We start from the raw sequence: 26,748 nt of genomic DNA, 5'->3' as shown, positions 1-26,748 counted from the left end.
GCTAAGCCCCCACCTTTGCTTTATTGTCATACAGAATTAAATTATATTTGCGATGACATTTCAATAAGCACAGCCATTTTTCTATGTAAAGACAGGTATCAATCAAAATTAGAAAATCTGGCATTCTGTCACTGATAAAATAATTTAAATAAAATGTTTTGCTAATCCACTCACATTAAATAGTGTCATCCTTATAGTTTCAGAATGGTTGATATTCAGATAGTATTTCACACAACAGAATATGGTAATTAAATTATGCATAATTAATTGTTTTATGATTTTCATTCTCTATATCCAGTTATTAGAGATTATCTTTCTTATTTTGTTTTTTCATTATTTTGAAGCAATATGTTTTTTCATATTCAGGGTAAAATAGACTAACATGTTTTTGTATTTAGTATGTAGTTCAAAGAAAAATGAAAAACAAAGCAATGGATGGCTTAGATTACATACATCCAGCAAAGCATGACCTATCAGCCCTCAAGACTGGCCTCTATTTATTAAAAATATTGTCTCCCAAAATGGACTTTGTCCTTGGCATTTAAGCACATAATAATTATGCTGACACAGATTTAAGGTCAACAGTCTGCTTTCTCCTCCTGTCCTTGAGAAAGAGCTCATAATGTTGGAAATGAAAACAGAATGTGTGATTTAAGGCTACAAACTTATATTAAATTTAGCATACACAACAGAAAGCTATAAAGCTACGTGACTTAATAAGCATAAGCATTGCAGATTTTAAAAAACTATAAGGAACTGAACATGAAAAGAGACATGACCTGTAATTAAGTGGTTTTTGGAATTTACTTTGAGCATATAGACAATGACCGGCAGTTTTTTAAATGAAATTTATAGAGGCAGACAACAGAGAGTCTAACTCAAATATGGAGAAAGTCATCAGAACTCACTACTTGAGTGATTGTAAACAAAGATGCTAGACATGTCACGGTTGTTAAAGTATGCAAAGAGACATAAGCTAGCAAGCCCAGGTACAAGACTACCAGAGATAATAAAGTGTAAATTAAAGCCAACTAGTACTAGAAAAACAAATCTTTAATGTGTGAACATTTCATGTTTTCATGGTTTAGCTACAGCCATTTGTGCCCATCCCTATTAAAGCGCAACACTGAGTTATCCACAGCAGTAAATATGGAAAGTTTCAGCTCTTCGCTACTCGTATAATCTGCAAACTGAGAATCATAATGTTGCTATACAATCCACACACACTGCTGGGAACCTCAGCAGTGAACTAAGCACACTAACCTGAATATGACCTCCAGTTATATAAACTGGAAAACATAGCGGGGTTCACAAACCAGTACTCTCGACTTCTGCAATGAGGAATACAAAAACAAGCATTGCTTGGATATGAAACCAATTTAACTGCTGAGATATTTTTGATGCCTAAAAATATAAGAATTACTTTTCACCTTAAGTTTGATATATTACCATTGTTTTAATGTGTGTCAATTTGAACAAGCAATCTACTAGATACAACAAAACTAGAAATGCCTGTTTAAGTCAAGGCATGGGAGAACCAAGCTCAAAAACAAATATCAAGATCAAAAGTCCTGAAATATTTCCTTCCTTTATTTTACCATAAACCCTAAGCTTGATTTCTAACTTCTGTTTCTCTAAAACTGACATTCTTTTCTTGTCTAAACACTACATTTTATCTTTGCTCTTTTTCTCACTTATTACCAAGCCTCACTTTGTTAGTTTCACCAGCAACAACACTAAGCTAACTTCCTTAATGCCTTATTAGCCTTTCCCTAAATGAAATAATACATTTTTCCTTCTTCTTTTGATTATTTTGTTCTTATAAATGAGGCATCTAATTACTTTTCTTCTTCTGCAGATGAGCATCTGTGCTTGCCATGTGCTTGTACAGCACCACTTGCAGTGCACCTAATTATATCATCTGTGTGCAATGCTGCTAGTGCTTAAAAATAAATCAAGAAATATAAACCAAGACAACACTGACCAGAAAAACAACAAGTGACGCACTGAAGTACCCCTAAATACTGAGAGGAGTCATCTATGAAAAATGTTTATTATTATAAAACAGGACTCAATGTAACACTCACAAAGAATCACAACAATTTTTACTCAGCTTGATTTCATAATTGTAAATGCATTAACAACAAAGTAAGAAATCACCAACATGTTCTTCTCATCATCTGTGTACTACGATGGCTCTGCTTTCAATTCCACTTTGTACCAGTAATTCAAAGATAAGCCAAAGTGCAATAGTTTCTTTTATTAAAACAGTTGGACTTTCAATAACTAACAGAAAATATATTTTTAGGTCATAGGTGTTTCACACTTACTGACTTTTAATTATTTTTTAAAAGCCTAATATACTATAAGAAGCTTTTTGTCTTGGACCATCTACGGAGATTAAACATAAACATCCTTTGTTTAACTATTGACATAAATTTAGGAAGTGGAATGACATCTTGTTTCTCCTCAGAAGTAGAAGTGTGACGGTGCAGGTCGGCTCCTTGCTCCCTCTTGGCTTTTAGGAACCTCTTGAACCCAACACCATCAGTACCGTAATTGAGATGACCATGGCAGATGAGAACAAAACACACCAAGCAAGGGGATGCTGAAAAGTGCAAGTGCTTTTATTACAACAAATCAAAATCCAAGTGTTCTAAAAAAAAGTGCAGTGCTGTAAATTGTGTTTTAAATAAGTGATCTTGTGGAGGTTAAAATCAATGAATGGGTAAATCAGTTAAAATGAGGTTAAAACGAGGTTAAAATAATGCAGTGCAGGAAACTCATTAAAATCTGCAAGCCCTGGTGCCTTTCTTTAAAACTGACACCTCTCCGGCTTATCCTATTCGGACCTCGCAGACGTCACCCAGCAGGTGTAGACTCATCTCATCCGGTCAGTGTCCCCCTGTGCCAATCCCATGGCATCTGTGAGCAACACTGAGCCCTGCTCTGCCTGAACCTCTGCCAATCCAGGCTCCACCTGGGGTGGGTGCTTTGTACTCCCACCGCTGCCATCTCAAAGGCTTCCTCCCAGCACCTCCAGAGTACAGTGGTCGCTCCTGCTCCCAAAGATGCTCAACAGGAGCAACCCACAGCAACCCACAGCATGGACACATGCTCCTCTTAGGGCTTCACTCCCATCCACCTGCTTCTATTCTGTTCATCAGCTTATTTCCTCTCTCTTTCTCCTGCCTGTTTCTCCCATCCTTTAACCTCCGCTCTAACCGTTTGTTTATCTTTCTTGACTCTTTTTTCCTTTCTTTTGATCTTGCGCTCCCCTTTATAGGTTGGGGAGCTATTGCAAGTGTGATCTCCTGATTGCTGCCCTGGGTTGATAATAAAGCAATTAGAATGCCCACATGTGCCGGCAAGACAATGCATGGATGGCTGACCGCCTTGCACCAAACTGGAGACGGGGCATCTTCACGGCAGATTGCTCGCACCTGCTCCACTCCCCAGCATGAGCGTGTTAATTATTAATTTATTAAAACAGCCACTTTTTTTGAGCTGCAGACTCGCTATACCACATACCTCCCCCCTTAAGCCGCCAGATGCACGTGAAGGCTTCATGCCTCTACCAGCCCAGTGCAACTGGTGGCCCAGGTCCGCGGCTTAGCCCTGGCACTGCACTAAAAGTAAATCAATAAAAGCACAAAAACAACCCCACACTAAAACCAAATCAATCCCCAAACAGACATAAAACCAATAAAATAATCAGTCCATTAAAAAGTTCAGTCCTTAAAATGTCTTCTTCCAGCTTGGGTTCCGTGGGTACTTTCAAAAGTCAGGCAAATTATCACGCTTGCTATTCTGTCTCTTGTTTTTCAGTCTCCATTGCCAGCTCATCCCACCACTGCCACCATTGTGATGCTCCCAAAAACTAGTAGGGACCAAGGAGCCGACCTGCACCATCACAAGAAGTTTAAAAGGTATGCCATCAGCAATAATATTAGTAGTACTGTCACATGTAATGCCTACTTGAATGTCTGAACAACATGCAACATGTTAAAATGTACAAAAGTCTATGTATATTTGAAAATGCAGACGATGCACACAATATAAATTTTGCTCCGGTGTCACAAAACCTCGAGCATATATTACACGGCATAGTTTGCCTTAAAAAGACCAGGGGCCTCATGTATAACGCCGTGCGTAGAATTCACACTATAACATGGCGTAAGCACAAAAGCGGGAATGTGCGTACGCACAGAAAAGTCCAGATGCAGGAATCTGTGCGCACGCAAACTTTCACGTTCTTCCACTACATAAATCCCGATCAGCGTGAAAAGTAACGCACGTGCACGCGCCTTCTGTCCCGCTCCAACTCCTCCCAGAATTATGCCTCTTTGAATATGCAAATCGATATAAATAGCCTGTGAAGAGACAATGGGAAAAGCACGGGGGAAAATATAAGAATTTCAGAGAATACCAAGTGGAGGCAAAGGAAAAACGTACTATTTGTTGGTTTAAACAGTGGTATAATCAACAAAATGAAGTTGATCGAGTGACAAAGTGTTGGAGAAACTCGAAAGCTCAAGTTCACAAAGTCGCACAGTGCCCGAAATAACAAAGAAGTCACATATCAAAGTCACCCTGAAAAGGCGACTCGTAGCGGACCGTCTAAATGTCATATGAAAGCTTATTAGGGTACAGAGAAAAAAAATAGGTACACAGTGGGAAAAAAAGCATGAAATGTTAACTTTAATCTCGAAATTTCCACTTTAATAATTTTGTCATTAAAGTAGAACATCATAAACTTCATCTTAAAATCGTTTATTTTACTAGTTTCTCAAGTAGCACTTTAAATGCTTTGTTCTGTATTTGATCTTCTATGTGCTCTATGTGTATGAATCACTATGTGCTCCCGTTCTTTCTCTTTCTCCGACAGGACACAGAATCCATTGAATTCGTGATATTACAGCTCTCTGAATAATTAAAATACTGAGATGTATACGTGATATGTTTTTCATGATGATAGGAATGAAAGCATGTTATTAAACATGGGAACACGGTGGTGCAGTGATTGTTCATATGTCACGCAAGAGGCTTGCTGCGCCATGTGCGACCTTCGATGAAATAATTTATTACAGAAGTACTGTCTCTTTCAAACGTATTAACCTCCAATTCCTGTCCTTACTTTTCTTTCTCCAAATACCCAATCGCCACACAATCAGCTCTGTAATAGACATTAAGCCATCTGTAAGCGTAGAACGCCGATTCTTCAAAACTTTTAAGGAACATTGAAATATCTTCATAGTACATGTTTAATTATTCTATCTGTCTATCCTTCCAGTGTCGCGTCAGCACCAGCAATAATCCAGCGCAAGGCAGGAGCTATCCATGAACTAGCTAGCGCTGCGGCACCGTGTCCTCACATGTTTAATTATTAACAATACAGATTATTTAAATAAAGTTAAAGTTTTATCTGTATACTATAAGCAACATATTTTGCTGCATTTCATCTTAACAATTATATCGTCATCATACACGCTTTATAAAGTGGCGCAGGTTGTGCAATATTATAACTGTAGTGCAAGTTTACAGTGAGGTAATTGTACTTATAAGTACAAACAGTTCTACAAGGAGCACTTGATGGACTGATTGAGTGCGTTTATAGTTCTTGGGATGAAACTGTTTCTGAAACGCGAGGTCCGTACAGGAATGGCTTTGACGCGTTTTTCCGTGGTTGAGGTAGTGTGTGCTTGAAACTGTATACCGATCATTCTCTTTCCGATCAGCTGCTGCTGTGATTCCCCACTCAGATACAGTGATATAAATACTCCAAGTGGTGCAGTGAGAGTAATATGGAAAAAGATGATCTGCTGTGGAAACCCTTAATGGGAGCAGCTGAAAGAAAAAGAAGATCCAGTGAGCGTTACAAAGCTAAAGCAGTTATGGTATTTGGAATACTATGGCTATTCCCTGGACCATTATATTGCTACAGGTTAATTAAAATCAGATGCATTACACTAATAAACAATATGCAGTTAATTTCAGTGTATTTATAAAGCCGCTTCAGGAATGTGGGTCTAAGAAAGAAAGGGTGACCACACAGGAACAGTAGACTGCTTTGACGCTGGGTGCCGCCAGTCTGCAAAACCGAGCAGAGAAATTGCGTACGCCAAGGTATGAGGTACCGTGGAAATGTGTGTGGCTTTACGCCAAGTTTAGGTTTTATACATCGCGATTTGAGCGTGGAAACGTTCGTACGCAACATTTCTGTGCGTATGCACCGTTTATACATGAGGCCCCAGATGTTTAAGCTGTGAAAAAAAATCTATAAATATATAAGGAGCAGAAAAAAATCATATGAAAACTAAGCATTGATAGTAATGGCTACTGTTTTTTCGGATGCACAATTGGTCATCCTTGTATACCTTATGCTACATGCTGAAACCTTCAACTCAGGTATGTATGTATAGTTGCAGAAGACATTAAGGAGAGATTGACTTCGCAAAAATGTTATTAAAGTTTTTCTTCAGGGCAAAACCGCATGGCCACAAACAAATTTTAAAACACTGGAGGAAATGCAAAACTCCAGTGGACTGTTCTTCCCCATCCACCCCTACATAACAGATCATACTACTTTAGATTTCCACTTTGAATTTTCAAAGTTGCCATCCATTGGAAAAGTTTTTAAAGTATTTTTTAGTGCAAAGCTTTTGAAATTGACAGAGATCAAGTAGGAAAAATTGTGAGGGTACAATGAATCTGAGTTTTGATGTAGTTTCTTTTTCATTTTTTAGATTTTTTAAATTTATTTTTCATGTTTATTGGTTTATCGTTATCCTGATGATGGTATTTTTTCTTTGTTTGCTATGGATATTGCCCTTTTCTGCCTATATTGTTTATGATTGCTAGTTAAATTATGTGGAAGCCATATAACATAACATATCACCCTGTCCATCCTATACAAGATGGCAGTGCACAGCTTCTGGAATCCAAGCATTTAAATTCAAAATGAAAACAAATATCTTTATTAGTGTCAGTTAGGGTCAATTAAAGGTTTGTGTTAAAGAACTTTCTGCTACAGTAATTTTGATTTAGGTTTGAGAATTGTAACTTTCTTTCTCTTTTGGTATTGTTACATTTTACTTTTTATAGTTATGCCTTTTGTTGTAAATATTTTTATTTTGTTTGTTTTTACATTTCATTCTTTATTGTGTTAATAAAAACTATTATTATTACTATTATTCTTTTGGTTATTAGCATTTTACATTGTGTCCTAATTCCAGTAGGATGGGGACCATTGGCATTGGAGATGGGGGACTGTACACAGTGTTATATAAAAGACCAGAAATCTTATGATAGTTGCTATAGCATTAGCTTCAAACTTATGCGGACTAGCTGTTTGTAAGATTTCATATTTTCTTATTATTTTCTGTTTTTTGATATTTTAGTTTCAGACACTAGAATTAATATTTTTCATATTGTGAACAGGTTTTGTTTTTGCTTTGGTTAGATGTTTAGGAATACCCTTTTTGGTTACTTTTTCTGGCTATCACTCTTAAAAATGAAGGTGTCAGTGTATTCTTCAGAGCGATGCCACAGGGGAACCATTTTTGGTTCCCAACAAACCATCCACATGAAGGTTTCAGAAAGAACCTTTATTTATTTTGATCCCTGAATGGATGGTAACAGATTTGTGAAATACCAATGGGCCATGATTTTAAAGGGAGTCATGCCGCATACATTCAGTAGCACAGGTTAAGTCCAGGATTTCTTAAACTGTTAGTGTCCTACTCTGTCCTACCTGTTCTTAATCTGTAGTGTCCTACAGATTGCCATAAATTAAAGATTTTGTTTTTGTTTCTACATATTAGGAAGTTCTTCAAAGCGCAAACAACCAACTCTGTATGCAAAGAACCCATCTCAGAATGAAATGGTGCTTTGTAAAGCAATGGAGATACGAGGAACCACACAACCCAGTAAAGAACCATAAAATGCCATTAAAGAACCATACTTTATAAGAGTATACATCTGAAAGTTCCTGCACCTTTTTGAACAGTAAAAGACTGTCCGAGCCTTAACAGATATTCTGACCCATGCTTGTTATTAGACTTCAATTTGTCCCGTTTCTGTCTCCTGATCATTTTCTTTCTCTGTTTATCCAGGACATCTTTCTGTTTCGCAAGGTGTTCATAATAGAAAGTTGCAAACATATTAAGATAATCTAATAAATATTTTCAAAAAATTCTACAATAATTTTCTAGCACTCTGTTAATCGTGTTAGAAAATGATCTGTTTAAAAGCTAGTACTGTTGTCAAGAAAATTCTAGGAATAAAAAAGAGTTAAAAAAAATGATTAAAAGTAACACTGCATAAATATACCACAGATAGATGAGCTCCAAAACACTCCTTCACAATTAACCTCCTAAACATGAGATAAGACACATTAGTAGCAAGACTCTGAACTATAAAGAACATAATGTTAAGTTGACATAGGTATACAATGCTATCTGAAGCAAGATAGTCGTCCGAGAGAAAGACAGGTCTGAAGAAAACACTTAAATGTCGGGGTCCAACCCTGCCATCACCATTTACTTCATCTGAAATCAAAGAAAACAAATGCATGATGAAGTCAAAAGTACAACAAATGATAGCTTCCTGAAAGTTCAGCAGCAAAGTAATCTTTCTCTTTTTAGGTAATAGGGGAGCTCTGTCTTTTCGGTTGTTTGGTCAGGCAGTGACACCTCCTTTAAGGAGGTCATGCTTTTATGTCCCATGAACCAAAAGCAGCAGAGTCAGCTGCTCTCATTGACCATTTTCTCGGTACAGTGGAAGAAAAGGTAAATAATATAGTTAGTGTCAGTGCCCCCTCTCAACCCAGAGTGGAACTACATACCTGGAAGGAACTTGAAGGGTGACATTCACAACACTGTGAAGGGTGACAAATAAGCGATCTTGGAAACGTGGGGATGGAACATGTGGCAGTCTGTAACTGAAGAAGACTTTTTTAAAGTTAAACAGAGTATACAGTGACAGTAAAAGCCTGGTTTACATGATGTGGCAGTGGTGCTGAATAAGGAAGCAGGGAGCCTGAACCTCAAGAGGCTTTGGAAGTTTGGCAGCAGGTAGTAAGTGAGATAATTCGGCTGGGAAAACAATGAACCAGCTGTTGTGGAAGCTATAGCCAGATACAACATATGGTATATTTGAATGTCCTCTGAAAGTTTACAAAAACGCAATCTTTTAGAATATTTGTTTATAAAAGTTAGCTACCACCCTAGAAGTATGCACCTGAAGCATAGTAGGGTAAAGGCATTGAAGTTGAGTATGGTAAGGGTATTTATATACAGCAGATGAAGTTTCCTTGTAGTAGCAACATTTGATTTAGTGATCCATAATATGTGCATTTTAATGAATAAAAATGAATCATAGATTTTTGTACAGTGAGGGTATTCTCCTTTTTGAAGAAGATTCAGAATATACGGATAGGACTAAACATAACTTATCACCAACCAAAAATAACCATTATCTTCCAAAAATGAAGTCTGCCATCATCCAAATATTATAGGCACATCTTACACATATACACAATGTGTAATATTTCTTTAATCACTTTCTCATATTAGTTTATATGTGCTGGGAAGGCCAGATTATGAGTGTGCTGCATAATTTTCTTCCTCTGGCTTAAATATTTGCAGAAACAATGCAGGTTATTTTATTATCATCATTTTGTGTGGTTCTTTGCGAGAAAAGTTCACCATATTAAGGTATAAAAAATGCAGAACAATTGCAAATATGAAAGCTTTGACTGGCACTTAAGAGTATGCCCTTGTCTATAGGTAACTTTGGTAGCTCCGTATCTCTAGCATCTGACTTAAAATAACCTGCAGGCAGCAATTGAAAGAATAGAAGTATAATGAAGTAAATGTGCTGTTTGCATTTAATGTAGAAATAAATAAAGATATTAAAATTTATATCCACCAGGATTTTCTTTGAAAGTTGTGTCCTTTTTGTCATTGGCATGTGATGCACTCAGTGTGTTATATACCGTACATGAGGTTGTGCATGCAGTGCGGAGTTGAAGAAATATGATTTATTTTAGAAAATATAAATAAAACGTTTCAATATCTTAATGTATTTTATTTATAAAATAAATGATGAGGATAAAAATGTTCTTGAGTGTGTTTTACATGTTTAAAAACTCCAGGGCTTGATTTCTGGAATTATTTTTACATTCATGACTAATGGTCAATATTGCATGGATCCTGTTATTACTTCCATGTATAATTTATCATCCTTTTATAGCTGTAAGGTGTCTTAAAATACAACAGTTGCAAAAATTAATATTGATCATTTTAAATTAAAATGAAAATTAAAATCCACCCCAAGTAATATACCAAGTTTTTATAGGAAAGACCTACCAAATACAGTATTACTATGTGTTAATTTTTTTTCACAGTCAAAAATGTGCCAGTGTTGTCAGAGCCCTTCTGGTCAGAACTGAGGCTTTATCCAAAACGTGGTATTATATTGACAATGTATTTCAGATTTTTTAAATTTAAATAGGACTGATAGCATTGGGCATGTTCAGAAATGTACTGGTACAGGACAAAAAGTATGAAATGAATGTTAGCACATTTGTTTTTAGTCTTACACAAACAAAATATTTTGTTTTCAGTTTAATCGAGAAATATATATACAAGCCTCAACATATATTCTTTTTAATACTTCTGTTCAGTGACATACAATCTCACTGCAGCAGGATAATACCTTTAGTGTAGCATAAAGATTCCCCTGGTGTCCCAAGTTCTGGTGATGAGTAGTAAGTGTTGTTACTTGATTAAATAAAGGTTAGTGACATGTTCAGTTTCAAAATATCACAACACAATGTGAACATGTATTGATTACATAGTGATAAACAACATTACAGTAAAAAATAGATAGCATCCTTCCAGTCACCACCTCTTTATTACACCAGTTTACAAGTTCAACTGTTTTTTGCAAAGCTTGATCTTAATGGTTTAAATAAATCTATATAAAGGAAGGTGATGGGTAGAATACCACATTTAACCCATGTACAGGACATTATGATTATAGGGCAATCCCATATGAATTAGTTAATACACCAGACATTTTATAAATGTGACGCGTAAGTCACTATCTTGCACCCCAACACACGAGGCTGAGTCTCAGTACTTTAGCAAAATCAGATTTATTCAGCTTGAAACAGGAACAGTACAGTTATTTATTGTAGCGGGATCTACCACTCTCCTATAAACAGACACAGCAGTCAGGCAGGGTCGTGGCCAGCTTAGTGGACAAGCAATACTGTTCCCTGCATTTATGATGTTCCTTGCATCACCAATCGATGACAAGCGTTTATAGTGAGATCACGATCGGCTCGTAATTGCTTCTGTGGCACTCCACTGCAGTACTGTGAGCCTGCGGTTGCCCTGGCAATGGATAAGCAGTCTTCCCCAGACACGGCAGACGCGGGAATCACTCTTTGAGGTGCATTTCGGCAACTGTCCCAAAAGAGTTCAGAAACTTCGCAAGACATTTATATATCCTTTGTGATGTTTTGGGAGTCTACATGATGGTTTATATATGTAGATAGCATTTTGATTTTTTGAAAGAATTAAGTGGGAGACCTGTTGTAGAGACTATCCGAATATGTATTGTGGTAAACCAGCCCGGACATGAACAGGCGGACACAGAATGTTCCAAAAGCGCACGTTTTAATTACAGTTCCAGCACACAACACAGTGACAGTGCACCAAACACCCTTAATAAGTCTGTCTCTCCCATCTGGACTTCGTCTTTACTCCTATCCTCCCAAGCTTTGTCTTCTTCCTGCCAACTCTGGCTCTCTGGCTGGAGGGAGGCGGCCCCTTTTATAATCATCTGGATGTGCTCCAGGTGCTCTGTGTCGATCTTCTGGTGGCACTTTCTGGTGTAGCAGAAGAGCTGCATGAGCACTTGGAAGCACTCCAGGTGTCCCTGGAATTCCTTCCGACAGCACTTCTGGGTGTGGCGGAAGTGCTGACATCCTGGGCTCCACAATCCTCCGGGCAACCCCCTGTGGTGGTGACGGGCCCCAATAGGGTTGAGCTTCCATGCTCGGTTCCCGTGGCCCCCATACAGACCAGGGCGGCTGCCCTCTTGTGGTTCATGAGAGGTATAGTCCCTCTCCCAGTCCTTCCAGGCGTCCCAGCTGGGCATAAACCCCAGCTGTCCGCCACAGTATGTTGATGTTGTTTTAATTATTTATTTATTTTTTGAGCACGCTGGTTTAGAAATTAAATACTGACTCAATGCCAGTTGACTAGCTATGGAAACACAAGAGAGTTTACCTACAGGGCAAAGCCTACCTGCTCTTCCTTGGCAGGTCATGGAGAGATCCTCACACATTGGCAGTGTGGTTCTCTGTGTCACCTGGGGAGATATACATTGTAGGTGCTTCCACTACATCTGACAGTCCCTTGATAGATATCCCTGAACACTGTACACTGTCTGTTCTAGTATCAGTCAAGATTAAAAATAAATCAAAGTGTCGTGTGTCAGTTGGCAATGGTATTGTACATTAGAAAAGTGTATCATCTATGTTTCTCTTTTGTATCTCTAGAATGCCAACAAAATAGGCAGCTAAGTTAAATGTTCATATATGGAAATCCAATGTCTGTTTTGTTCACAAAATATTTATCACGAAAAGCTTGCCAATAAATTATTTTAATACTGTTTTGTTGTAAATTATCTAGTGGTGAGCAGCAATAAAAATTTTTAATAGTGATTAATCGCATGATTGTCTAATCACAGACAATCACATTATGTGCAAAATTCAATAATGAACTCAAAAGTAGTGTATTTCATGTATTTGGTTTGCAAACACTTTAAACAGATAAGGTGCTTTTTAATAGCAGTATTCCCTTTACATACTAGCAGTTAAAATATTTCTTGTAAATCTCAACTTAAACATTAATGGAATCAAATCAAACATAAAAACAAAGCTATTTGCCACTGCCAGGGCATTAACATTTTATATAGTTTGTTATAGGAAAACAAGTTACCCTCAGAGTCCAGAGCCACGATCACAACATTGTAACAGGCACCTTCCGAACAACAGCAAGTTAACATTTCTAAATCTGTTTTCTTTTTTATCTGAACAGATACCAGCAGAAACATTTTCTTTTATCAGGGAGCAGCATAAACAGTCTATGTTCAGTAGCAACTCTTTGAGGGCTAATATTTTTTCCAAAAAACTCAATTTTCTAAAAAAAAGTGCACAAAGCAATGGTTTCACACAAAAATCAACATAAAACGTCTTTTGCTGCCTGTTGTGCCTGCTGTTGGCGCCTATTTGTAGTTTGTGGCAGCAGCTTCTGCACAGGGGCGGCTCGATGGGAAGCAGGAATGCACAGTGGGCTGGCTGCCTGGCTGTGTTTGTGAGACAGGTCCGCAGGGGTGGAAGTTGCAGTGAGATGCAATATGGTTTGTACCTCCTGTCATCATAAGTGTCAGTCCTCCCAGGTGAACATGGCCATAGCTGCATCAGCTACACGAATGTATTCAGCACCACGATCATCTAGGGATTGATCAGCTGATGCCGGTACCTCAGTTTTGTTTTCAATCTACAACTCCAGATCACTTGCTCCAGATCACAGAGTCTGATTCAGATAATATGAAAAAAGTCACCCATGGATTATTTTGCTTTGAGCATTCACTTTGGTATCTCTCCACATGCCATTTTAGAAGCTGTTTACTCTTTGCTACTCATGCACGTGTAGGGAATCGAGGTCAAATCAACAAAACTAACTTTCATTTTAGTAAATACGTATCGAAAAGTGCTGCAACAAGAAGACCACTGATTTCTATCGATCGCTAGTGAGACTGAGACTTTCAAAATAATAATAAAAACAAAAACTGCGTTAACGCGCGATAAAATAATTGTCAGCGTTAATTAATTAATGCATTAACACAATATTAACGCGTTAACTTGCCCAGCCCTAAAATTTCATCTTAATGTGTACTTTATAGAATGCAATAACAGAAGTGGCAACATTTGCTAACCACTACAGTAAGTGATTTTATAACTGTCTCAGTGGGTAGCACTGTAGCATAGTAGTTAGTGTTTCTGCCTCATTAATACAGTAGCCTGGGTTCAGATACCATCCCTTACAGCTGTCTGTCTTCCCATGTCCAGTTTTTGCCCCACATCTTACATTAATGAGATATTTCAGAACTGGCAAAGTTTGGGTGTTTCATTGAGCAGGACCTACTAAACACTGTTCTCCCATTCAAGCCTGTCCATATCTAGTGCTCCTGCCTTCTGTGACTCTGAAGAAGATTAAGTTGGTTTGAGAGTTTTATATAAGACTGGGACTGTAACATGGATGTATAAGAACATCCTAATAAATTCAGTTGTACCTTGTTTTAAGAATTTATCATAATGCATGGTTTAGAATGCAAATTTCTTGCTGCTTTAAGTTACATTGATTGGTTTTATTAAAGCCACTCATCTCAGGGTGCCACAGTGAAGAGCCTTCCATTATAAGGAACAGTAATTTTAATAGTTTATCTCTATCACATATGTTGAACATTAGAAGCATTTGGTTATATTATAAATAATAAAACTGCAACAATACAATAATGAAAATAATTTCATTTTCGACATATTATTATTATTATTATTATTATAATCTTTAAATGGTTCTCTAGCTATGTTAAAAATTATTTAAACTAAAAATCATTAGAATTCAAATTCCAATACAGGAACACTTACATGGTGGCTTAATATCAAAGTGCTATGTATTAATCTTTTCTTCATTCTAATACCTACTTTATACTTTATTCTTTTACAAAGCACTAAAATAAAAGATGCATTTCAGATAGTACAGCAGAAGTTATTAAACCAGCATCCACCTGAGTCTCAATAAATTATTCCTGGATTCACTTAGGTGGAAGATTTTATACATATCAGCATTTAAATTCCCAGATTATTTTAGCTTATTTTGCAGTTTTGTCATAAGGTTTAAGAATCAAATACATCAGGCTTGGATTAACAGTAAATCAGCCCTGTAAAAATAATTTTAGAGTTATTCTTCATTCAGAGTGCAAAAATGTATAATGGATGTGCGAATTGCCTTAGCGTTACATTTGTCAGCTGAAAGCTCATTGAGCATATTAAATAATTGTTAAAAATGTAGCTCACGAACATCACAGTGCCATTCAGAACGTTAGTTCAGTAACTTAATTGTTGAAATGTGTAACCATGCAGAATGCATTTTGCTATTATCTGTCATTTTCATTTAGGCTTTTAGAACTTAATATTCCGACATATTTTAGTGGAAAAGTGATTTATATTTTCATGCATTGTGTGATAATTATTCCAAGGTCAACTATGATTGTTTTTTGCTCTTAATCTAGCATGCTTTGTAGATCTTTCTTCCAGGATCATTTTTATTAAAAATACTTCTTTTCAAGGATGAAGAACATCTACCAAAACATTCTATATGAGAGCCATCAGGTATATTTTATTTTTAATTATATTTATCTCTTCAAGATATTGGGCAGGGGAGTTGTCCAGTGTGGCATAATGCGGCAGAAGGAAGATTTTAGCCCACAATCTTAGGTTTTATGGCAAGCATTTATGACCAAGGCTGATAAGATCTTTTTATGACACTGAACATCCAAAAAATATATATATTTGTGTGACTCTGTATACCTCCTTCTGAAAAAAGATTATTGGCCATCTGTGTAATACCCAGAATACATGCCCCAACCATTACTGTATTTATGGAAAAGAAGAAATACTGTAATAGAGCAAAGGAAAATTTGTTTAATACATTTTACAGCCGTCAACATGAGTGACTTGAGGTAATATTCTATATCTATCATCAGGCATAGTTAGAACAGAATAAAAAGCAATGAAAATACCTTTATAGGTGTTCTAAATATTGAAGAAGGCTATGCGCAACACTCCAAAAACATCACTTTATTTGTTTTAAACAACATTCTGGAAAAGAAGTACTTTAATATAGTTTATAGACTTTTTTTTATTCTTATTACCTGAAACATTTTTATAAGTGTAATATGGCTGCTAACACATCACATTTTTAGATCTTGCAGAAATTATCATTCCGGTTGAAATAAGATACTGTATAATAGTTTTAATGTCTCATTTTAAATTTGAGTATGAGGTAAACAGATGAAGCCTTTTAAAAAGTTATTTGTAGTGGTCTGCCTGCAGCAGACTGAATGAGATCGTACTGATTCAGAAATTTTCAGTAATGTGACTGCACTAGCTTGAAAAATCTCCAGGTGGAGCAGTTAAAGCTTGAAATGGAGTGTGAGACACTCAACATAAAAACCTGAATTTGAATCTCAGTGACAGCTTAGTGACAATCTTTTTTTTAAATTAAAGAATTTAAGATGTACACTATTTAGATTTTAAATATATTTTTCTGTAGCTTGGTAACATGATGTGTAATTTCAAAGTCTCCATAGTGAGAAAAGTTAAAGTAAGTCTAAGTAGTAGGAAACGAAAATATTTTATTTAATTGTGCGTTTCAAAACATTTAAGGGCACAATATATGATGAAACCATAAAATATATAACTGTAGATGGTAGTAACACTATAAATAAATAATCAAAATTGTACACAACTGAATTCCATCCTCTTCATAAATATTGTATGCTTTACAGTCTTAGACCATTGGCCTGCAGTACTTTGTTACAATAAAATAATTCAATAATTTAATACTTACTTGATAGTACTATTAATATGAAATTGTGTATCCAAGTAGCAAAAACATATTGCAAGTTGTTGTTTAAGAAATATTTTGATATTCTACTTCCTTTTCTAAAACACGTTTTTTTTTTACTTATAGTGGTAACAGGTAATAGATTAATTTAAAGCATCGCCCCCACATGGTCAAAAGGCTGGTCAAAACATTTTTTTGTTTTCTTCTGTGCATACTGGATTGGGCTGCCATATTTGTATCCCGAGCACGGTAGTCTGTTTGGAGTTTGCATGTTCTTCATGTGTTTAAGTGGGTTTTCCCACATTTGTATTAACTTAAAGGTTTATTGGCCCCCACCTTTCGTAGTGTTATTGTGAATGCTTGTTTAAAGATTACTTTCCACTCTTGACTTTCATTGTGGTTTCATTGAAAATCACGCTTTGTGGGGGAATAAGAATAACAGCATGCAGAAGTAAGCTTATTAGTTTGATACTGCCGGCTTTCTTCTGGTCTTATGGGAATGAAAGCTTCCACAAAATGGGTGGATGGGTGAATTCGAAAAAGAAAAATTACTTTAAAACATTATGGAAACTTTTTGTAATTTTTACAACAGAATCAATAAAATACTCAACAAAAAAATGGAGCAGCATTGAACACAAGGTAATAAACACTTACGGCCAGTATATTAACACAGTAAAATGGCAGGCACCATGCAAGAACTATAGGCCACGCAGTTTAATAATAATGACAGTAGTACATATGAGGAGAGTGGCGACAAACTGAAAAATTATGAAAGAATGGATTAGTTTAAGTTAGTGTGAGAAAGTAAAAATATGTTAGCTGTTAGAGGCTACTATTGTCTTATTGTACAGTTGCTTCAGTAATTTTTCAGCGTCACGTTTATTTTTTTTATTGACTTTATGTAAGATCCATTTATTTTTAATTATTAAATGCCCTATGCCAATTGCTGTACTGTTAAGTTACTAAATGTTTACAAAACAGAAGTGACATAATAACTTGAGTCCTGTAAATTGTTATTACATACACTTCGGCCCCAAATATACAATCTGTGAGAGTGCACATTCTGCCTCTTCTCTCCTCGAGCGCCTTAACCCAGAGACACATACACAACCAAGTGTTGTACAATAACAAAGCACCGAATCCAACTAAGAGTCTGAAGGGGTAAGCCTAGCTGCACTTGGAGCAAGGTATGACCTGAATCATCACAAACTCCACTCTCAAATAAACCAACACAAGACAATTTATTTTCATGAACACATTTAAGCCATTTGAAACTCTAGTTCCATGTAAATTCCGAAGATGCAAAGAAGCTAAATAATTCTGACATTATGAAAACAAGATATGTAAAGTTGTGAAAACAATTGGTTAAATGTAAAATAAAATATTAACAAAAAGAACAACAGTAGTGAAAGCAATAGCTGAAACTAAAATGACCGTTTCAAAAGGAACTGGAATAATTTTTCCATCTTGGACACTTTTATTCAAATCCAAATCATCAGGTGTTATTATATCTACCAATATGGCTAACTTATGTTCTATAATTATAATTACTTTCAATTTAAGTTTACAAATGCCATGTTAAATGAGACACTGAAGTGCCAATATTCAGGAAACTTGTGACCTTCATATGTACTGTAAAGTACAGGTGATTTTAAGAGTCTTGGATTGTGTATAAGACAAAATTTTAGTTACAAAAGTAATTTTAGGAATTTATCTTAAAAAAAATGTTTTATGATGTGTTTTATTCTCAGCAATGTAGGCTTGTCATTTATACATACGATTTATAATGAAAAATACTTAAAATTAGGTGCTCACAAAAAAAAAATGTAAAGTCTGTGAATAAATATAATAAATATAACTTTGGAAAATTCGCATTGTGTTGTGTAAATTCACATTGTTTTTGTAGTTACAATGAATTTATTATTTGGCCATCAGAGAAGGGTGCATTGAAGCAGAAGGCCAAGTTCCCCATCGCACAGGACTGGAATGTAGCAGACAATCTCGCATATTTGTGAAACTTACTAGGGTGGACATCTTCTCTAAATTTCAATGGTTCCCTTGGAAACGGGCCGCTCCTTGGAATCTTAGGGAAAACATTATAAGCACATACATTATATACAGTAACTGGAAAACAAATATGTGATTGGATGATTCAAAGAAAGAGACACTCTTTTTTTATAATTTAACATTCTTTTAAATAATAAAGTGATCCATTTAAATAAAGAGAATGTGATTTTTTTTTGTCAATGAAAGTAAAAAAAGTAATTTCGTGTTTGCTTGAATGTCCATCTCTCAATCAGAAAGCAAAATTAGTGTGAAATGATTCAGGGGTTATTTGTTTGTATTAATTTTCTGTTTTTATTGAATTGATTTATTCTGGAAATGTTTTGCCATGTTAATTATCAATAACACCTGAAAATTCAAAAATCAGGCTCAATGACAATAGCAACATAGCAATTCCCTTATGTAAAAAATGATGGACACAATTAAAAAGGTGCACCTGTTGCAAAGAAAATGTCTCCCACTGCACACACACAAACAAGTATTTTTACTCCCCATAGAATAACAAAAACAGCAGGGTGCAACTCTTAGCTTTTGTGACAACAGTTTTCCAGCTCCAAGAAAATGAGTCTATCTCTGGTAGAAAGAGCTACAGAAAACTGCCTGTAAGATTTTAGATATGTTTCGCTCAGTTGTAATCACCAAGTTTCTTCTGTGTGTCCACAAGCATTATCATTTGTGTTAATTTATTTTTACTTCTGTGTTGATGAGATTTCATTACAGAATTTAATTAATTTCTAAAAGAAAACAGTATGCACTAAACTGCATGCAGGTCAAACTAAATGATTTCTGTAAGATGGCATTTTTTGACGCTCCTGTCACCTTTCAAAGAGACAGCACATCATTAAGACAAAAATAACACATAACAAACCTGTAGACTAACAATTCAGACTTAATGTTGGAGATGTATGGGAGAAAAAAGTACTGCAAGTACTGACTATATTTAGAGTAGTGCATGTGTTAAATTAAAAGGAAAAACAATGCTATTTGTTACCCACATTTCAAATGTGGATGGAGTGATCCAATCACAGTCTGGTAATAGTCTGTTTACTCCTGGTTTATAATTCAGTCAAATGCTATGTGATCAGATCACCAAAAATGCACATTAGGCCAATAGTAAATATGGCCAGAAGCTTATTCTATTGAAGAGAGACTGTTAATTTGTAGAAATTTTCAGAGGGGGAGCAAAACAAAATGCAACACAGTTAATATGTTATTTACTATTGCAATTTTAGTGCATATTTGCTTGCTTTCTTAGTAAGAAGAAAAAACATATTTGTTAAGCAAACATTTCCACAGTGATTTACCACTAAACCATCCTACTTCTTCATTTGTGAGCCTCAAGTTGATAAAGAAACAAGTCAGGTTCAGACAGATGTGCAGATTATAGTAAATGATAAGTAACAACACATATACATTTTTTAAACCATTATAGTAATTAAAGTCTTTAGATTGCCAATTCCTTATTATGTTTCATTTTATGCAATTTCTAAAAAGTATGTGATTTTTTTACTGTGCTAACAAACACAATTATTGAAGTATAAACTCCATTTAGTCAGAAGAAACATGTCAAAACTTTTCCAAAATTACCACACCAAGTGGTGGAGTAAAATTCCATATTAACTGGATTTAAAGGTTCATTTTTGAGGTTAAAGAAACCTCAGACATTTTGGCTAGCCAGGCTTTTAATGCACATAAAATAGCACACTATAAGGGTACCCTGTATACTGACTACATCTGTAACTGAGATTAACAGTATCCTCTCCTCAAGTATAGATTAAATTCATGTTAATTTTGGTCAATATAAAACACAAATATTTTGAATTCTTTACTCGTGGACATGATATTTGTCACTTTCGATTTTGAATTGGCTTCCATGGACGTGTATTTAACATAAACAATCTTTATACTTTTTACAGTATCCTGGACAATGGCAGCCTGTTCATACTATAGCTTTTACTGTGGTTAATACAAAAGGATAAAAAATATTCTGAGAAGAGTATGTAAATTTGATGAATATGTTGAGCCATATAGTACTTATCATACGCCAATTAGGTATTTTTCACAAATATGAAGCAAAACATTATTTCCAAGAACACTGTAACTGTGTCCTTGACGCAGTTCCAACAGGATTTTTCAAAGAAATCTCAGATGTGCTAATTGATAGTGTAATTGACATAGTTAACTCATCATTAGACAGGAGGGATCTTCCCAGATTGTCTGAAGACTTCAGTAGTTCAGCACATGCTCAAGAAACTCCTCTGTGCTTGACAACTTTAATGAAACTTCTAAATTGCCTTTTTTAAAGTCAGATTCTAGAAACAGCAGTTTTTCAGTAGTTAGAAAACTATTTATACAAGTACTCAATTCTTGATAAGTTTTAGTCAGGTTTTAGTAGAAAGTAGTAAATGACTTATGGGTTAATGCTGACAGAGGCTGCATATCTATTCATGTTCTACTGGACCTGAGCGCAGCATTTAACACCAAAAACCACAGTGTTCATACTGTAATTTATCACATTAGCAAATGGGTTATTTAACAGGTATAAAATTCTTTGCTAGTGAAGATACAGTATTTACAGTTCAGGGATACATGATATTACATCTATTCTTGGCCTAATGTTACTTTCAGTGCTCTTGTGCTATGCATATGACATACAGCTTTATTTAGAGAGGGGTTAGAGCGTACTTTACTGTTATGTTTTCCAAGCCAGTCTCATGCAGGTACGGGCCACTGGCACTCACGTATGTGAGAGTGTCACACACACATGAGACAATGTCAAGGACAGTAATGCGCACTCACAGGCCAGTATCATGGTCCTATAAGCTAATGCCTTGCCCTGCGTTACAAGTTATTGAGAGGCCTTCACACACTCTATAGCATGCTGGGCTGAGGAGCAGTATGGACCCCAACTCACATAGGATTCTCATTACAGTAGTTAGGAGCCATTATGCAAGTGCAGTTGCCATTGTAACACATATTTTTTCTTCTTCTGAATTTAAACAGCATTACACCACAGTTAATAATGTTTGCAATTAAGCAATGCCAAATGCTGCATGTTAGTTTGAATGGGAAATAATTGAATTGAAATTTTTACCCTAAAACTTTCTTTTTTACCCCAAAGGGACCATTTAGAACATTTTTGTGAATATTTCTTCCCTTTTAAAATTGTTTCTTTATTTTTTTCACTTTGTGCGTGAGTAAAGGTGAGTATTTAAAGACCACAGAAAAAATGGGTTTGAGGTTTGAGTATACAGTATTTTACTGTTATGTTTAAATCTCATAGGCCGGTGCCCCTTCCCCCCACATCCAGCCCCATCATGGGTCAACGGCCCACTCTTACTGACCAATGGCTCAATGTCACATGCCAGTGGCCCACCTTTTGCTGCAGATGACTTGCCTGCCTTCACTGGTCCACCTCTACAGGACAATAGTCCGCCCTTATTCTCTAGTTTTGCAACATAGAGAATAAGAAAAGAAACTTTTGCAAGTCAATCACGTGATTTTCTTATGCTATCTAATTACTGCATGTTCTAGCCCGTTTTTAACTGTTTAAACGAATTTCGATCAAAGCTATCTTTTGTAAATGTACTAGGTTATACAATTTTTTTTATTTTTCAGACAGTTTTTTCTTCTGTTTTTCAAGTATTTTGAAATTCAAAATTAATTTCGCAGACAGATTAAACGCCTCCAGGGCTTGATGTCCTTACTGTCACAACCTGACCGAAGCATCACTGGATCACATAGAGAAAAAACATGTTAAACACGCAATTCATTATAGTGTCAACAGTATAGGTAATCTTGTTTATGCATTTCCAATGATGTAAAGAAATCTCACATTTCTCACATTTCCATGGTTCAATGGAGTTTGCTTATAATTCCTGAAATGTATATTTGTGGAGGGCGGGTTGTGGGTAGGTAATCTTTTCAAACTCGTGCAAATATGGCAAGAACGTGTAAATGTAAAAAAATATATTTTTTTAGCTAGGAATTGAACCTAATATTCCAGAAGTGTGACCCAACAGCACTAGCCACCATTAATCACATTGTAAGAGTCAAACAGTTCATGATCTTTTTATTCCTTGCTTACTTTAAACTTGAAAAACCAATGCATTCTGAAACTAATGTGCTTAGCCAACAGAAAACGTTTTGATTCTTTGCTTCTGCCATGAGGCCAAAGAGCAGAAAAGAGCTCACTGGCATTGTCCTAAGTTTGGGAAGCTATTGCTAAGAGAATTAAACTTTAAGGCCCATCTAGAAAAACATGGTAATGTACAAGGTATAAAAGGTATAAAAAATATTGTGAATGTTTAAATAAAAAAAAAATTACAGTAAAAGACATATTGTCATCAATCCTCCTCAAAATACTCCCCTTCGCTTAGGTTCACTTTTATGGAGTCATTTAAATGTTCATCTGTCAGTCTTGTTCTGAACTTTGATTTCATGACATTCATGTCAGAAAAGTCAGACTCACAGAGGTATGTAAACCCAAGCAAAGCAGACATTTTCAGAGCTGCTTGGTGAAGATTCATATAGTTATCTGGCTCTACTAAGCTCCAGAAATGCTGAGAAAGACTTTAAGTGCACATTATTTTGAAGGTTTACTAACATATAATATATAAAATCCAATGTCTCTCTGTCTGTATGTCTGTCCGCTTTTCACAAGAGAACCACTTTTAATGGATTTACATTGGGTTTTTTTCTATAATTTGCTGGAACATTTTGCGACTTCTCTCATTTTGCTATGTATCATAGTTCACTTGCGGTACCGATTTATTTGCGCAAATCTTGCCTTACTCACTCACTCGTCAGCTTCCTCAACTCTGTTTAGCTAGCGAACGAGAGAAAAATTGAATTCAACTTTGTTTGATATTTAAAATAAAGTGTTACTTAGGTCTTGATGAGTTTGAGTCCAGATATTCTCATAAGTGTATGCCACAGTGAAAAGATAGATTGCAATTCAGATTGTGGATTGTGATTTTGTGTTAAAAGGATCGTGATAAGAGTTTTTGGAAAGATCGCCCACCCCTAATTTGACTAATCAAGTTTTCAAATTTATGTAGGATTCATTAACCCTTTGGCAAACTACTTGGAAAGGGGTTGCAAGCTAACAGTAGCTCACGAGCGATGTGTTGGAGACCCCTGATCTAAAGGTTTTTTGATGATCAGGAACAAGATGTCTTTTACTCTGTCCACATTAAAAGGATGACCACATATCTTTTTGAACACAAAAAAATTCTAGAGGTTTTAATTCCCCATCATTAAACACAAATGAAGATTGGACCACCCAAATTTGTGCCAGATGAGAAAGTTTGTCATTATCACACCAGGACCAATACCACCTGGTTTTTCCGAGGGTAATTTGTTACCCAAAATGTCACTGTTTATGACCTGTTCTTGGTGATCAAAGGTTTGTGAAATGCACATAATTCCATATTTTATTGCATATATGTGACCTTTAACCTATAAACTAATTATTTATTCCTAAACATTTTATATATATTTTATTAAATAGGCATCCATGTGTCAATGAAGACTTGCTTAGGTCGTAATACTCAGGTGTGGATCCAGATACACACCTCTGGCTTCCACAATGTCCCACTATGTTCTATGCTGACAACAGCAGTAAAGGTGTGCCAGTTTATGAACAGGACTTTTTGTTGTATATGTATGCGCTTATGACATTACGAGTAGCACTTATTATTTTTATCTTTTTAACAGAACACTGCAATTAGTCAGTTCCCGTCAATGATGAAGGACCACCTTAATATCATTGTTTCCCACAATATGATCAGGAAGGCTTTTTTCCATTGTTCTGCCATGACCAAGTACAGTTATGAGTTTGTTAGTACTTGCTTTGGCAAGCAGCCTCCAGTGTTTATTGCTAATGTGAACTGGAAAGTAACTTTTGATTTACCAAGTTAGTGTTTTGCAAAACATATCAAAAATGAATGTATTCTTAGCATTTCCCATTTTTACATGGGGTCACTATAAAAAATATATATATATATTTTAAATTCTAAAAACTTTCCTTTTCTCTTAAAACACAAAGTGAATCTCCTGAAAAGACCACATGCTGAAGATATTCAGCCAAGTGATTTGTCGGTAAACATTGAAAACAGATGGACACATCTAGAAAGATAACTAATTGCTTTTGGCTTCTTTGTTGGTATTGTTTTTGTCAGAAGTATTGCATTTCTTTTTTAATAATTCACTATGTTCTGTAAACAATTTGTATTTTTTTTGACCTCCGAAACAATTTCAAAAGCAAGAAGAGAAAAGTGTGACTCGATATTACATTACTAAATACAGATTGGCTGCCTTTCAACACAGTGGTTAGGCACCATATGTAATAGGATGAACATGGGGCACATTTGTGCCCTAATATAAAAAGAAACAAGCATCTTCATATAAAATTAGAGTAAAATCAGAAAAGCTTTGGCACTCTTGTCTTTTCTTATGAATTCATATCCCCGCATTTGCTTTTATTTCTGGGATTTCTCAACTGTATTCATGTAACTATGTCTATATGAAAGGACAGTTGCTCACTTTCAAATTTATTTTTTGTTTTAATTGAAGAGTGCTAAAAATCCTTAGAGCAGCATTTTTTTATATTCTGCATTTGCTCCTTGGATTAGATCATTGACCAGAATTGGACCAGCTGTCACAAAAACTGAAGTCGCCAAAGACCATCGACAGTGAGTTAATTAAACTATAAACACATAAAACATATAATTCTAGTGCTGTTGTCCTAGTTTTTTTTCTGTCTTTGGTTTCAGATTAACATTCTTCCTAGTATGTATTTGTTTGTTGATGACGTGATTGAATAGCACTGAAGAAAAATCTCAGACTGCAATCTAGTAATGTTGCAAGTAATAATAAAACAACTGAGAAAAATGACATGGAGAGTTTGAAGTAAGGTCATATTATTATTATTATTTGTTTAAAATGTCAAACATCTATACAAAATGTTAAAATTAAATAACTTTAAAGATGAATTAACATGATCAATGTCAGTGTTTATAAATTATTTGTGGACTGTTTGCCTTTTGAATGAATGTTTTCACATGAAAATCTCCTTTGCTTTTCTCTGTTTTAATATTTCCAGCTTTGCCTTCCAAAACATCTGGAACACTGAGAGATGGACAGTAAAAGATCCTGCACAGTGGCACTAGACAGACCACATTAATAGTGGAGTCTTTATTTGCGCAATAAGTAAAGAGCATGTTTTGCTGTTTTGGAGGGGTTTTTTTTTGGATGGGCTGTGTTTTTGACAGTTAATGTTGTTTTGATGGAACCAAAATTTTAAAATTTGATTAAATTAACTATATGAAATACATGGAATTGTCATACATTTTATGAGTTTAAATGTTCATCACTTCTTTAAGTGTTTTAAATATGAATGCATGTTTTTACTTTCTGTGATGCAGATTCACACACATACACATATATATATATATATTATGTGTTATGTATTTATGTATGAAAGCATTTTGCAATTTTATTACAGTGGAATGCAGTGTGTTCATAAGCTACCTTAGAACCTTAGAGGGTGCTATGCATTGAATTAAGATTATGTATACCATTAAAGAATTATAGACAGCCATTGCTTTGTTGTTTGGGCTCATTTTCTTGGGCACTGAGCTGTTTTTGGGTGGAGATTGAATGGCAGTTGTGCTAATGTTGTGACAAAGACCTGACTACCTGGATAAGAAAATAAAGATGTTTATTTGTTTATTTTTTAATATAATCACTAACCTGTTTTTTAATTTCAACTCTTTACAGTAAATGTCAGAAATCAAAGAAAACAACAGTGTGTGACGGCTGATTGAAATGTGTGCATTTTTCAGAAATTTAGACAAAACAGGTAACAACATTTTAGAAAATTTCAAAAACTGAAAATATATATTGTATTGTCTCTTTCTTTGTAATCACTATTTTTCACTGTCAGCTCTCTCTATCCAGACATCACCAAACT

The sequence above is a fragment of the Erpetoichthys calabaricus genome, chromosome 2 (genome assembly GCF_900747795.2).
Source record: "Erpetoichthys calabaricus chromosome 2, fErpCal1.3, whole genome shotgun sequence".
NCBI lineage: Eukaryota > Metazoa > Chordata > Cladistia > Polypteriformes > Polypteridae > Erpetoichthys > Erpetoichthys calabaricus.
Note: the sequence above shows the minus strand (reverse complement) of the source record.